The sequence below is a fragment of the Ambystoma mexicanum genome, chromosome 1q (genome assembly GCF_040938575.1).
Source record: "Ambystoma mexicanum isolate Mex_15411 chromosome 1q, UKY_AmexF1_1, whole genome shotgun sequence".
Lineage (NCBI taxonomy): Eukaryota > Metazoa > Chordata > Amphibia > Caudata > Ambystomatidae > Ambystoma > Ambystoma mexicanum.
In genome coordinates, this window is record NC_090922.1 from 592,687,180 (window position 1) to 592,699,649 (window position 12,470).

Genomic DNA, 12,470 nt, shown 5'->3' on the forward strand with positions numbered 1-12,470 from the left:
GGCTGCTTTTTCAACATCCTGGGGGAGGAGCCCCATCTCTGGGGCCCAAAAGAAAATCTCACGCCTGCCTCCCAGAAGCCCTAGACCTTATGTAAACGAGGGGAGTCCTCAGGCAAAGGCAGACTCTGCCTGCCTTTTGGCCAATGTCACATGGCCTGCGGTCTGGAGAAATTTGCATACCCACAATCCCCTGCCAGGTTTCATGACTTTGGATGGGATTGCTTGCAAATAAAGTCATTCTGCCACGGGTTCGGAGCCCGATAGCATTCTCCATTCGCTTCATCTCAAAAAGCGTCATCGTGTGCACTGCTTCACTAAGTCACCCTGAGCTAGTGAGGTGTTGCATTTTTTGCGGCCGCAGTCGGGGCCACTAGAGCGCATACTCTGGTTTCTCTTCAAACCGAATAAATCTTTCGCCTTTTACTAAAGATTTCCGTGGAGAGGAACATTAAAGAGTTTCACTCAATTTTTTGAAGCCCTGCCAAGTGCAGGGTTACCTATGCTGGTTAAAAAAAAAAAGAAACAGAGCAAATGAAAGCGCAAAGCCTGCTTTTCAGCTGTTGGCTTGCACCCCCCAGCTGTCAGTCAGCCTTTGCAGGGGTCCTCGCAGCACAGCCAGGCTGATGCTTTGCAGTGGTAGCCAGAGGGGGGAGCCTTTAGCTAATGCTTGCTGCTGTCGCCACCTGCTGGTGAGCCAGCAGAGGCTGGCTCCAAGCTAGCATCCAGGAGGATATGGCCCCAGTGGGCAGGGGTTTGGGCCCGGGCCCCGATCGGCTGACGAACGCCTGACAAACGCCGTTCTTTGCCCGCTGGCAGCCCAGGAGGCCCAGCACCCGTGCAAGACAGGGTGAGGGCGGAAAATGATCCCTGTGTCCTGAGAAAGGAGAGAGCGGGCTGCTTCTTCAACATCCTGGGGGAGGAGCCCCATCTCTGGGGCCCAAAAGAAAATCTCACGCCTGCCTCCCAGAAGCCCTAGACCTTATGTAAACGAGGGGAGTCCTCAGGCAAAGGCAGACTCTGCCTGCCTTTTGGCCAATGTCACATGGCCTGCGGTCTGGAGAAATTTGCATACCCACAATCCCCTGCCAGGTTTCATGACTTTGGATGGGATTGCTTGCAAATAAAGTCATTCTGCCACGGGTTCGGAGCCCGATAGCATTCTCCATTCGCTTCATCTCAAAAAGCGTCATCGTGTGCACTGCTTCACTAAGTCACCCTGAGCTAGTGAGGTGTTGCATTTTTTGCGGCCGCAGTCGGGGCCACTAGAGCGCATACTCTGGTTTCTCTTCAAACCGAATAAATCTTTCGCCTTTTACTAAAGATTTCCGTGGAGAGGAACATTAAAGAGTTTCACTCAATTTTTTGAAGCCCTGCCAAGTGCAGGGTTACCTATGCTGGTTAAAAAAAAAAAGAAACAGAGCAAATAAAAGCGCAAAGCCTGCTTTTCAGCTGTTGGCTTGCACCCCCCAGCTGTCAGTCAGCCTTTGCAGGGGTCCTCGCAGCACAGCCAGGCTGATGCCTTGCAGTGGTAGCCAGAGGGGGGAGCCTTTAGCTAATGCTTGCTGCTGTTGCCACCTGCTGGTGAGCCAGCAGAGGCTGGCTCCAAGCTAGCATCCAGGAGGATATGGCCCCAGCGGGCAGGGGTTTGGGCCCGGGCCCCGATCGGCTGACGAACGCCTGACAAACGCCGTCCTTTGCCCGGCGGGCTTTGCCCTGGCGGGCAAAAGAACCTGGCAGCCCAGGAGGCCCAGCACCCGTGCAAGACAGGGTGAGGGCGGAAAATGACCCCTGTGTCCTGAGAAAGGAGAGAGCGGGCTGCTTTTTCAACATCCTGGGGGAGGAGCCCCATCTCTGGGGCCCAAAAGAAAATCTCACGCCTGCCTCCCAGAAGCCCTAGACCTTATGTAAACGAGGGGAGTCCTCAGGCAAAGGCAGACTCTGCCTGCCTTTTGGCCAATGTCACATGGCCTGCGGTCTGGAGAAATTTGCATACCCACAATCCCCTGCCAGGTTTCATGACTTTGGATGGGATTGCTTGCAAATAAAGTCATTCTGCCACGGGTTCGGAGCCCGATAGCATTCTCCATTCGCTTCATCTCAAAAAGCGTCATCGTGTGCACTGCTTCACTAAGTCACCCTGAGCTAGTGAGGTGTTGCATTTTTTGCGGCCGCAGTCGGGGCCACTAGAGCGCATACTCTGGTTTCTCTTCAAACCGAATAAATCTTTCGCCTTTTACTAAAGATTTCCGTGGAGAGGAACATTAAAGAGTTTCACTCAATTTTTTGAAGCCCTGCCAAGTGCAGGGTTACCTATGCTGGTTAAAAAAAAAAAGAAACAGAGCAAATGAAAGCGCAAAGCCTGCTTTTCAGCTGTTGGCTTGCACCCCCCAGCTGTCAGTCAGCCTTTGCAGGGGTCCTCGCAGCACAGCCAGGCTGATGCTTTGCAGTGGTAGCCAGAGGGGGGAGCCTTTAGCTAATGCTTGCTGCTGTCGCCACCTGCTGGTGAGCCAGCAGAGGCTGGCTCCAAGCTAGCATCCAGGAGGATATGGCCCCAGTGGGCAGGGGTTTGGGCCCGGGCCCCGATCGGCTGACGAACGCCTGACAAACGCCGTTCTTTGCCCGCTGGCAGCCCAGGAGGCCCAGCACCCGTGCAAGACAGGGTGAGGGCGGAAAATGACCCCTGTGTCCTGAGAAAGGAGAGAGCGGGCTGCTTTTTCAACATCCTGGGGGAGGAGCCCCATCTCTGGGGCCCAAAAGAAAATCTCACGCCTGCCTCCCAGAAGCCCTAGACCTTATGTAAACGAGGGGAGTCCTCAGGCAAAGGCAGACTCTGCCTGCCTTTTGGCCAATGTCACATGGCCTGCGGTCTGGAGAAATTTGCATACCCACAATCCCCTGCCAGGTTTCATGACTTTGGATGGGATTGCTTGCAAATAAAGTCATTCTGCCACGGGTTCGGAGCCCGATAGCATTCTCCATTCGCTTCATCTCAAAAAGCGTCATCGTGTGCACTGCTTCACTAAGTCACCCTGAGCTAGTGAGGTGTTGCATTTTTTGCGGCCGCAGTCGGGGCCACTAGAGCGCATACTCTGGTTTCTCTTCAAACCGAATAAATCTTTCGCCTTTTACTAAAGATTTCCGTGGAGAGGAACATTAAAGAGTTTCACTCAATTTTTTGAAGCCCTGCCAAGTGCAGGGTTACCTATGCTGGTTAAAAAAAAAAAGAAACAGAGCAAATGAAAGCGCAAAGCCTGCTTTTCAGCTGTTGGCTTGCACCCCCCAGCTGTCAGTCAGCCTTTGCAGGGGTCCTCGCAGCACAGCCAGGCTGATGCTTTGCAGTGGTAGCCAGAGGGGGGAGCCTTTAGCTAATGCTTGCTGCTGTCGCCACCTGCTGGTGAGCCAGCAGAGGCTGGCTCCAAGCTAGCATCCAGGAGGATATGGCCCCAGTGGGCAGGGGTTTGGGCCCGGGCCCCGATCGGCTGACGAACGCCTGACAAACGCCGTTCTTTGCCCGCTGGCAGCCCAGGAGGCCCAGCACCCGTGCAAGACAGGGTGAGGGCGGAAAATGATCCCTGTGTCCTGAGAAAGGAGAGAGCGGGCTGCTTCTTCAACATCCTGGGGGAGGAGCCCCATCTCTGGGGCCCAAAAGAAAATCTCACGCCTGCCTCCCAGAAGCCTTAGACCTTATGTAAACGAGGGGAGTCCTCAGGCAAAGGCAGACTCTGCCTGCCTTTTGGCCAATGTCACATGGCCTGCGGTCTGGAGAAATTTGCATACCCACAATCCCCTGCCAGGTTTCATGACTTTGGATGGGATTGCTTGCAAATAAAGTCATTCTGCCACGGGTTCGGAGCCCGATAGCATTCTCCATTCGCTTCATCTCAAAAAGCGTCATCGTGTGCACTGCTTCACTAAGTCACCCTGAGCTAGTGAGGTGTTGCATTTTTTGCGGCCGCAGTCGGGGCCACTAGAGCGCATACTCTGGTTTCTCTTCAAACCGAATAAATCTTTCGCCTTTTACTAAAGATTTCCGTGGAGAGGAACATTAAAGAGTTTCACTCAATTTTTTGAAGCCCTGCCAAGTGCAGGGTTACCTATGCTGGTTAAAAAGAAACAGAGCAAATGAAAGCGCAAAGCCTGCTTTTCAGCTGTTGGCTTGCACCCCCCAGCTGTCAGTCAGCCTTTGCAGGGGTCCTCGCAGCACAGCCAGGCTGATGCCTTGCAGTGGTAGCCAGAGGGGGGAGCCTTTAGCTAATGCTTGCTGCTGTCGCCACCTGCTGGTGAGCCAGCAGAGGCTGGCTCCAAGCTAGCATCCAGGAGGATATGGCCCCAGTGGGCAGGGGTTTGGGCCCGGGCCCCGATCGGCTGACGAACGCCTGACAAACGCCGTCCTTTGCCCGCTGGCAGCCCAGGAGGCCCAGCACCCGTGCAAGACAGGGTGAGGGCGGAAAATGACCCCTGTGTCCTGAGAAAGGAGAGAGCGGGCTGCTTCTTCAACATCCTGGGGGAGGAGCCCCATCTCTGGGGCCCAAAAGAAAATCTCACGCCTGCCTCCCAGAAGCCCTAGACCTTATGTAAACGAGGGGAGTCCTCAGGCAAAGGCAGACTCTGCCTGCCTTTTGGCCAATGTCACATGGCCTGCGGTCTGGAGAAATTTGCATACCCACAATCCCCTGCCAGGTTTCATGACTTTGGATGGGATTGCTTGCAAATAAAGTCATTCTGCCACGGGTTCGGAGCCCGATAGCATTCTCCATTCGCTTCATCTCAAAAAGCGTCATTGTGTGCACTGCTTCACTAAGTCACCCTGAGCTAGTGAGGTGTTGCATTTTTTGCGGCCGCAGTCGGGGCCACTAGAGCGCATACTCTGGTTTCTCTTCAAACCGAATAAATCTTTCGCCTTTTACTAAAGATTTCCGTGGAGAGGAACATTAAAGAGTTTCACTCAATTTTTTGAAGCCCTGCCAAGTGCAGGGTTACCTATGCTGGTTATAAAAAAAAAGAAACAGAGCAAATGAAAGCGCAAAGCCTGCTTTTCAGCTGTTGGCTTGCACCCCCCAGCTGTCAGTCAGCCTTTGCAGGGGTCCTCGCAGCACAGCCAGGCTGATGCCTTGCAGTGGTAGCCAGAGGGGGGAGCCTTTAGCTAATGCTTGCTGCTGTCGCCACCTGCTGGTGAGCCAGCAGAGGCTGGCTCCAAGCTAGCATCCAGGAGGATATGGCCCCAGTGGGCAGGGGTTTGGGCCCGGGCCCCGATCGGCTGACAAACGCCTGACAAACGCCGTCCTTTGCCCGGCGGGCTTTGCCCTGGCGGGCAAAAGAACCTGGCAGCCCAGGAGGCCCAGCACCCGTGCAAGACAGGGTGAGGGCGGAAAATGACCCCTGTGTCCTGAGAAAGGAGAGAGCGGGCTGCTTTTTCAACATCCTGGGGGAGGAGCCCCATCTCTGGGGCCCAAAAGAAAATCTCACGCCTGCCTCCCAGAAGCCCTAGACCTTATGTAAACGAGGGGAGTCCTCAGGCAAAGGCAGACTCTGCCTGCCTTTTGGCCAATGTCACATGGCCTGCGGTCTGGAGAAATTTGCATACCCACAATCCCCTGCCAGGTTTCATGACTTTGGATGGGATTGCTTGCAAATAAAGTCATTCTGCCACGGGTTCGGAGCCCGATAGCATTCTCCATTCGCTTCATCTCAAAAAGCGTCATCGTGTGCACTGCTTCACTAAGTCACCCTGAGCTAGTGAGGTGTTGCATTTTTTGCGGCCGCAGTCGGGGCCACTAGAGCGCATACTCTGGTTTCTCTTCAAACCGAATAAATCTTTCGCCTTTTACTAAAGATTTCCGTGGAGAGGAACATTAAAGAGTTTCACTCAATTTTTTGAAGCCCTGCCAAGTGCAGGGTTACCTATGCTGGTTAAAAAAAAAAAGAAACAGAGCAAATGAAAGCGCAAAGCCTGCTTTTCAGCTGTTGGCTTGCACCCCCCAGCTGTCAGTCAGCCTTTGCAGGGGTCCTCGCAGCACAGCCAGGCTGATGCTTTGCAGTGGTAGCCAGAGGGGGGAGCCTTTAGCTAATGCTTGCTGCTGTCGCCACCTGCTGGTGAGCCAGCAGAGGCTGGCTCCAAGCTAGCATCCAGGAGGATATGGCCCCAGTGGGCAGGGGTTTGGGCCCGGGCCCCGATCGGCTGACGAACGCCTGACAAACGCCGTTCTTTGCCCGCTGGCAGCCCAGGAGGCCCAGCACCCGTGCAAGACAGGGTGAGGGCGGAAAATGACCCCTGTGTCCTGAGAAAGGAGAGAGCGGGCTGCTTTTTCAACATCCTGGGGGAGGAGCCCCATCTCTGGGGCCCAAAAGAAAATCTCACGCCTGCCTCCCAGAAGCCCTAGACCTTATGTAAACGAGGGGAGTCCTCAGGCAAAGGCAGACTCTGCCTGCCTTTTGGCCAATGTCACATGGCCTGCGGTCTGGAGAAATTTGCATACCCACAATCCCCTGCCAGGTTTCATGACTTTGGATGGGATTGCTTGCAAATAAAGTCATTCTGCCACGGGTTCGGAGCCCGATAGCATTCTCCATTCGCTTCATCTCAAAAAGCGTCATCGTGTGCACTGCTTCACTAAGTCACCCTGAGCTAGTGAGGTGTTGCATTTTTTGCGGCCGCAGTCGGGGCCACTAGAGCGCATACTCTGGTTTCTCTTCAAACCGAATAAATCTTTCGCCTTTTACTAAAGATTTCCGTGGAGAGGAACATTAAAGAGTTTCACTCAATTTTTTGAAGCCCTGCCAAGTGCAGGGTTACCTATGCTGGTTAAAAAAAAAAAGAAACAGAGCAAATGAAAGCGCAAAGCCTGCTTTTCAGCTGTTGGCTTGCACCCCCCAGCTGTCAGTCAGCCTTTGCAGGGGTCCTCGCAGCACAGCCAGGCTGATGCTTTGCAGTGGTAGCCAGAGGGGGGAGCCTTTAGCTAATGCTTGCTGCTGTCGCCACCTGCTGGTGAGCCAGCAGAGGCTGGCTCCAAGCTAGCATCCAGGAGGATATGGCCCCAGTGGGCAGGGGTTTGGGCCCGGGCCCCGATCGGCTGACGAACGCCTGACAAACGCCGTTCTTTGCCCGCTGGCAGCCCAGGAGGCCCAGCACCCGTGCAAGACAGGGTGAGGGCGGAAAATGACCCCTGTGTCCTGAGAAAGGAGAGAGCGGGCTGCTTTTTCAACATCCTGGGGGAGGAGCCCCATCTCTGGGGCCCAAAAGAAAATCTCACGCCTGCCTCCCAGAAGCCCTAGACCTTATGTAAACGAGGGGAGTCCTCAGGCAAAGGCAGACTCTGCCTGCCTTTTGGCCAATGTCACATGGCCTGCGGTCTGGAGAAATTTGCATACCCACAATCCCCTGCCAGGTTTCATGACTTTGGATGGGATTGCTTGCAAATAAAGTCATTCTGCCACGGGTTCGGAGCCCGATAGCATTCTCCATTCGCTTCATCTCAAAAAGCGTCATCGTGTGCACTGCTTCACTAAGTCACCCTGAGCTAGTGAGGTGTTGCATTTTTTGCGGCCGCAGTCGGGGCCACTAGAGCGCATACTCTGGTTTCTCTTCAAACCGAATAAATCTTTCGCCTTTTACTAAAGATTTCCGTGGAGAGGAACATTAAAGAGTTTCACTCAATTTTTTGAAGCCCTGCCAAGTGCAGGGTTACCTATGCTGGTTAAAAAAAAAAAGAAACAGAGCAAATAAAAGCGCAAAGCCTGCTTTTCAGCTGTTGGCTTGCACCCCCCAGCTGTCAGTCAGCCTTTGCAGGGGTCCTCGCAGCACAGCCAGGCTGATGCCTTGCAGTGGTAGCCAGAGGGGGGAGCCTTTAGCTAATGCTTGCTGCTGTTGCCACCTGCTGGTGAGCCAGCAGAGGCTGGCTCCAAGCTAGCATCCAGGAGGATATGGCCCCAGTGGGCAGGGGTTTGGGCCCGGGCCCCGATCGGCTGACAAACGCCTGACAAACGCCGTCCTTTGCCCGGCGGGCTTTGCCCTGGCGGGCAAAAGAACCTGGCAGCCCAGGAGGCCCAGCACCCGTGCAAGACAGGGTGAGGGCGGAAAATGACCCCTGTGTCCTGAGAAAGGAGAGAGCGGGCTGCTTTTTCAACATCCTGGGGGAGGAGCCCCATCTCTGGGGCCCAAAAGAAAATCTCACGCCTGCCTCCCAGAAGCCCTAGACCTTATGTAAACGAGGGGAGTCCTCAGGCAAAGGCAGACTCTGCCTGCCTTTTGGCCAATGTCACATGGCCTGCGGTCTGGAGAAATTTGCATACCCACAATCCCCTGCCAGGTTTCATGACTTTGGATGGGATTGCTTGCAAATAAAGTCATTCTGCCACGGGTTCGGAGCCCGATAGCATTCTCCATTCGCTTCATCTCAAAAAGCGTCATCGTGTGCACTGCTTCACTAAGTCACCCTGAGCTAGTGAGGTGTTGCATTTTTTGCGGCCGCAGTCGGGGCCACTAGAGCGCATACTCTGGTTTCTCTTCAAACCGAATAAATCTTTCGCCTTTTACTAAAGATTTCCGTGGAGAGGAACATTAAAGAGTTTCACTCAATTTTTTGAAGCCCTGCCAAGTGCAGGGTTACCTATGCTGGTTAAAAAAAAAAAGAAACAGAGCAAATGAAAGCGCAAAGCCTGCTTTTCAGCTGTTGGCTTGCACCCCCCAGCTGTCAGTCAGCCTTTGCAGGGGTCCTCGCAGCACAGCCAGGCTGATGCTTTGCAGTGGTAGCCAGAGGGGGGAGCCTTTAGCTAATGCTTGCTGCTGTCGCCACCTGCTGGTGAGCCAGCAGAGGCTGGCTCCAAGCTAGCATCCAGGAGGATATGGCCCCAGTGGGCAGGGGTTTGGGCCCGGGCCCCGATCGGCTGACGAACGCCTGACAAACGCCGTTCTTTGCCCGCTGGCAGCCCAGGAGGCCCAGCACCCGTGCAAGACAGGGTGAGGGCGGAAAATGATCCCTGTGTCCTGAGAAAGGAGAGAGCGGGCTGCTTCTTCAACATCCTGGGGGAGGAGCCCCATCTCTGGGGCCCAAAAGAAAATCTCACGCCTGCCTCCCAGAAGCCCTAGACCTTATGTAAACGAGGGGAGTCCTCAGGCAAAGGCAGACTCTGCCTGCCTTTTGGCCAATGTCACATGGCCTGCGGTCTGGAGAAATTTGCATACCCACAATCCCCTGCCAGGTTTCATGACTTTGGATGGGATTGCTTGCAAATAAAGTCATTCTGCCACGGGTTCGGAGCCCGATAGCATTCTCCATTCGCTTCATCTCAAAAAGCGTCATCGTGTGCACTGCTTCACTAAGTCACCCTGAGCTAGTGAGGTGTTGCATTTTTTGCGGCCGCAGTCGGGGCCACTAGAGCGCATACTCTGGTTTCTCTTCAAACCGAATAAATCTTTCGCCTTTTACTAAAGATTTCCGTGGAGAGGAACATTAAAGAGTTTCACTCAATTTTTTGAAGCCCTGCCAAGTGCAGGGTTACCTATGCTGGTTAAAAAAAAAAAGAAACAGAGCAAATAAAAGCGCAAAGCCTGCTTTTCAGCTGTTGGCTTGCACCCCCCAGCTGTCAGTCAGCCTTTGCAGGGGTCCTCGCAGCACAGCCAGGCTGATGCCTTGCAGTGGTAGCCAGAGGGGGGAGCCTTTAGCTAATGCTTGCTGCTGTTGCCACCTGCTGGTGAGCCAGCAGAGGCTGGCTCCAAGCTAGCATCCAGGAGGATATGGCCCCAGCGGGCAGGGGTTTGGGCCCGGGCCCCGATCGGCTGACGAACGCCTGACAAACGCCGTCCTTTGCCCGGCGGGCTTTGCCCTGGCGGGCAAAAGAACCTGGCAGCCCAGGAGGCCCAGCACCCGTGCAAGACAGGGTGAGGGCGGAAAATGACCCCTGTGTCCTGAGAAAGGAGAGAGCGGGCTGCTTTTTCAACATCCTGGGGGAGGAGCCCCATCTCTGGGGCCCAAAAGAAAATCTCACGCCTGCCTCCCAGAAGCCCTAGACCTTATGTAAACGAGGGGAGTCCTCAGGCAAAGGCAGACTCTGCCTGCCTTTTGGCCAATGTCACATGGCCTGCGGTCTGGAGAAATTTGCATACCCACAATCCCCTGCCAGGTTTCATGACTTTGGATGGGATTGCTTGCAAATAAAGTCATTCTGCCACGGGTTCGGAGCCCGATAGCATTCTCCATTCGCTTCATCTCAAAAAGCGTCATCGTGTGCACTGCTTCACTAATTCACCCTGAGCTAGTGAGGTGTTGCATTTTTTGCGGCCGCAGTCGGGGCCACTAGAGCGCATACTCTGGTTTCTCTTCAAACCGAATAAATCTTTCGCCTTTTACTAAAGATTTCCGTGGAGAGGAACATTAAAGAGTTTCACTCAATTTTTTGAAGCCCTGCCAAGTGCAGGGTTACCTATGCTGGTTAAAAAAAAAAAGAAACAGAGCAAATGAAAGCGCAAAGCCTGCTTTTCAGCTGTTGGCTTGCACCCCCCAGCTGTCAGTCAGCCTTTGCAGGGGTCCTCGCAGCACAGCCAGGCTGATGCTTTGCAGTGGTAGCCAGAGGGGGGAGCCTTTAGCTAATGCTTGCTGCTGTCGCCACCTGCTGGTGAGCCAGCAGAGGCTGGCTCCAAGCTAGCATCCAGGAGGATATGGCCCCAGTGGGCAGGGGTTTGGGCCCGGGCCCCGATCGGCTGACGAACGCCTGACAAACGCCGTTCTTTGCCCGCTGGCAGCCCAGGAGGCCCAGCACCCGTGCAAGACAGGGTGAGGGCGGAAAATGATCCCTGTGTCCTGAGAAAGGAGAGAGCGGGCTGCTTCTTCAACATCCTGGGGGAGGAGCCCCATCTCTGGGGCCCAAAAGAAAATCTCACGCCTGCCTCCCAGAAGCCCTAGACCTTATGTAAACGAGGGGAGTCCTCAGGCAAAGGCAGACTCTGCCTGCCTTTTGGCCAATGTCACATGGCCTGCGGTCTGGAGAAATTTGCATACCCACAATCCCCTGCCAGGTTTCATGACTTTGGATGGGATTGCTTGCAAATAAAGTCATTCTGCCACGGGTTTGGAGCCCGATAGCATTCTCCATTCGCTTCATCTCAAAAAGCGTCATCGTGTGCACTGCTTCACTAAGTCACCCTGAGCTAGTGAGGTGTTGCATTTTTTGCGGCCGCAGTCGGGGCCACTAGAGCGCATACTCTGGTTTCTCTTCAAACCGAATAAATCTTTCGCCTTTTACTAAAGATTTCCGTGGAGAGGAACATTAAAGAGTTTCACTCAATTTTTTGAAGCCCTGCCAAGTGCAGGGTTACCTATGCTGGTTAAAAAAAAAAAGAAACAGAGCAAATAAAAGCGCAAAGCCTGCTTTTCAGCTGTTGGCTTGCACCCCCCAGCTGTCAGTCAGCCTTTGCAGGGGTCCTCGCAGCACAGCCAGGCTGATGCCTTGCAGTGGTAGCCAGAGGGGGGAGCCTTTAGCTAATGCTTGCTGCTGTTGCCACCTGCTGGTGAGCCAGCAGAGGCTGGCTCCAAGCTAGCATCCAGGAGGATATGGCCCCAGTGGGCAGGGGTTTGGGCCCGGGCCCCGATCGGCTGACGAACGCCTGACAAACGCCGTCCTTTGCCCGGCGGGCTTTGCCCTGGCGGGCAAAAGAACCTGGCAGCCCAGGAGGCCCAGCACCCGTGCAAGACAGGGTGAGGGCGGAAAATGACCCCTGTGTCCTGAGAAAGGAGAGAGCGGGCTGCTTTTTCAACATCCTGGGGGAGGAGCCCCATCTCTGGGGCCCAAAAGAAAATCTCACGCCTGCCTCCCAGAAGCCCTAGACCTTATGTAAACGAGGGGAGTCCTCAGGCAAAGGCAGACTCTGCCTGCCTTTTGGCCAATGTCACATGGCCTGCGGTCTGGAGAAATTTGCATACCCACAATCCCCTGCCAGGTTTCATGACTTTGGATGGGATTGCTTGCAAATAAAGTCATTCTGCCACGGGTTCGGAGCCCGATAGCATTCTCCATTCGCTTCATCTCAAAAAGCGTCATCGTGTGCACTGCTTCACTAAGTCACCCTGAGCTAGTGAGGTGTTGCATTTTTTGCGGCCGCAGTCGGGGCCACTAGAGCGCATACTCTGGTTTCTCTTCAAACCGAATAAATCTTTCGCCTTTTACTAAAGATTTCCGTGGAGAGGAACATTAAAGAGTTTCACTCAATTTTTTGAAGCCCTGCCAAGTGCAGGGTTACCTATGCTGGTTAAAAAAAAAAAGAAACAGAGCAAATGAAAGCGCAAAGCCTGCTTTTCAGCTGTTGGCTTGCACCCCCCAGCTGTCAGTCAGCCTTTGCAGGGGTCCTCGCAGCACAGCCAGGCTGATGCTTTGCAGTGGTAGCCAGAGGGGGGAGCCTTTAGCTAATGCTTGCTGCTGTCGCCACCTGCTGGTGAGCCAGCAGAGGCTGGCTCCAAGCTAGCATCCAGGAGGATATG

General features: G+C 54.3%; 14 non-coding genes across 14 annotated transcripts; all 14 read left to right on the plus strand.

Annotated features, from left to right (window-relative positions):
- Positions 1-379: 379 nt before the first annotated feature.
- Positions 380-495, plus strand: LOC138564109 (U5 spliceosomal RNA). Its single transcript, XR_011300071.1, has one exon. It is a non-coding gene; the product is annotated as a U5 spliceosomal RNA (small nuclear RNA).
- Positions 496-1,271: 776 nt separating this feature from the next.
- Positions 1,272-1,387, plus strand: LOC138564110 (U5 spliceosomal RNA). The gene has a single exon (XR_011300072.1). It is a non-coding gene; the product is annotated as a U5 spliceosomal RNA (small nuclear RNA).
- Positions 1,388-2,192: 805 nt separating this feature from the next.
- On the plus strand, positions 2,193-2,308 carry LOC138564111 (U5 spliceosomal RNA). Its single transcript, XR_011300073.1, has one exon. It is a non-coding gene; the product is annotated as a U5 spliceosomal RNA (small nuclear RNA).
- Positions 2,309-3,084: 776 nt separating this feature from the next.
- On the plus strand, positions 3,085-3,200 carry LOC138564112 (U5 spliceosomal RNA). The gene has a single exon (XR_011300074.1). It is a non-coding gene; the product is annotated as a U5 spliceosomal RNA (small nuclear RNA).
- Positions 3,201-3,976: 776 nt separating this feature from the next.
- Positions 3,977-4,092, plus strand: LOC138564113 (U5 spliceosomal RNA). Its single transcript, XR_011300075.1, has one exon. It is a non-coding gene; the product is annotated as a U5 spliceosomal RNA (small nuclear RNA).
- A 770-nt stretch (positions 4,093-4,862) lies between these two features.
- LOC138564114 (U5 spliceosomal RNA) lies at positions 4,863-4,978 on the plus strand. The gene has a single exon (XR_011300076.1). It is a non-coding gene; the product is annotated as a U5 spliceosomal RNA (small nuclear RNA).
- Positions 4,979-5,783: 805 nt separating this feature from the next.
- LOC138564115 (U5 spliceosomal RNA) lies at positions 5,784-5,899 on the plus strand. The gene has a single exon (XR_011300077.1). It is a non-coding gene; the product is annotated as a U5 spliceosomal RNA (small nuclear RNA).
- A 776-nt stretch (positions 5,900-6,675) lies between these two features.
- On the plus strand, positions 6,676-6,791 carry LOC138564116 (U5 spliceosomal RNA). The gene has a single exon (XR_011300078.1). It is a non-coding gene; the product is annotated as a U5 spliceosomal RNA (small nuclear RNA).
- Positions 6,792-7,567: 776 nt separating this feature from the next.
- On the plus strand, positions 7,568-7,683 carry LOC138564117 (U5 spliceosomal RNA). The gene has a single exon (XR_011300079.1). It is a non-coding gene; the product is annotated as a U5 spliceosomal RNA (small nuclear RNA).
- Positions 7,684-8,488: 805 nt separating this feature from the next.
- LOC138564119 (U5 spliceosomal RNA) lies at positions 8,489-8,604 on the plus strand. The gene has a single exon (XR_011300081.1). It is a non-coding gene; the product is annotated as a U5 spliceosomal RNA (small nuclear RNA).
- A 776-nt stretch (positions 8,605-9,380) lies between these two features.
- On the plus strand, positions 9,381-9,496 carry LOC138564120 (U5 spliceosomal RNA). The gene has a single exon (XR_011300082.1). It is a non-coding gene; the product is annotated as a U5 spliceosomal RNA (small nuclear RNA).
- An 805-nt stretch (positions 9,497-10,301) lies between these two features.
- Positions 10,302-10,417, plus strand: LOC138564121 (U5 spliceosomal RNA). Its single transcript, XR_011300083.1, has one exon. It is a non-coding gene; the product is annotated as a U5 spliceosomal RNA (small nuclear RNA).
- Positions 10,418-11,193: 776 nt separating this feature from the next.
- Positions 11,194-11,309, plus strand: LOC138564123 (U5 spliceosomal RNA). The gene has a single exon (XR_011300084.1). It is a non-coding gene; the product is annotated as a U5 spliceosomal RNA (small nuclear RNA).
- Positions 11,310-12,114: 805 nt separating this feature from the next.
- Positions 12,115-12,230, plus strand: LOC138564124 (U5 spliceosomal RNA). Its single transcript, XR_011300085.1, has one exon. It is a non-coding gene; the product is annotated as a U5 spliceosomal RNA (small nuclear RNA).
- The last annotated feature ends 240 nt before the right edge of the window (positions 12,231-12,470 follow it).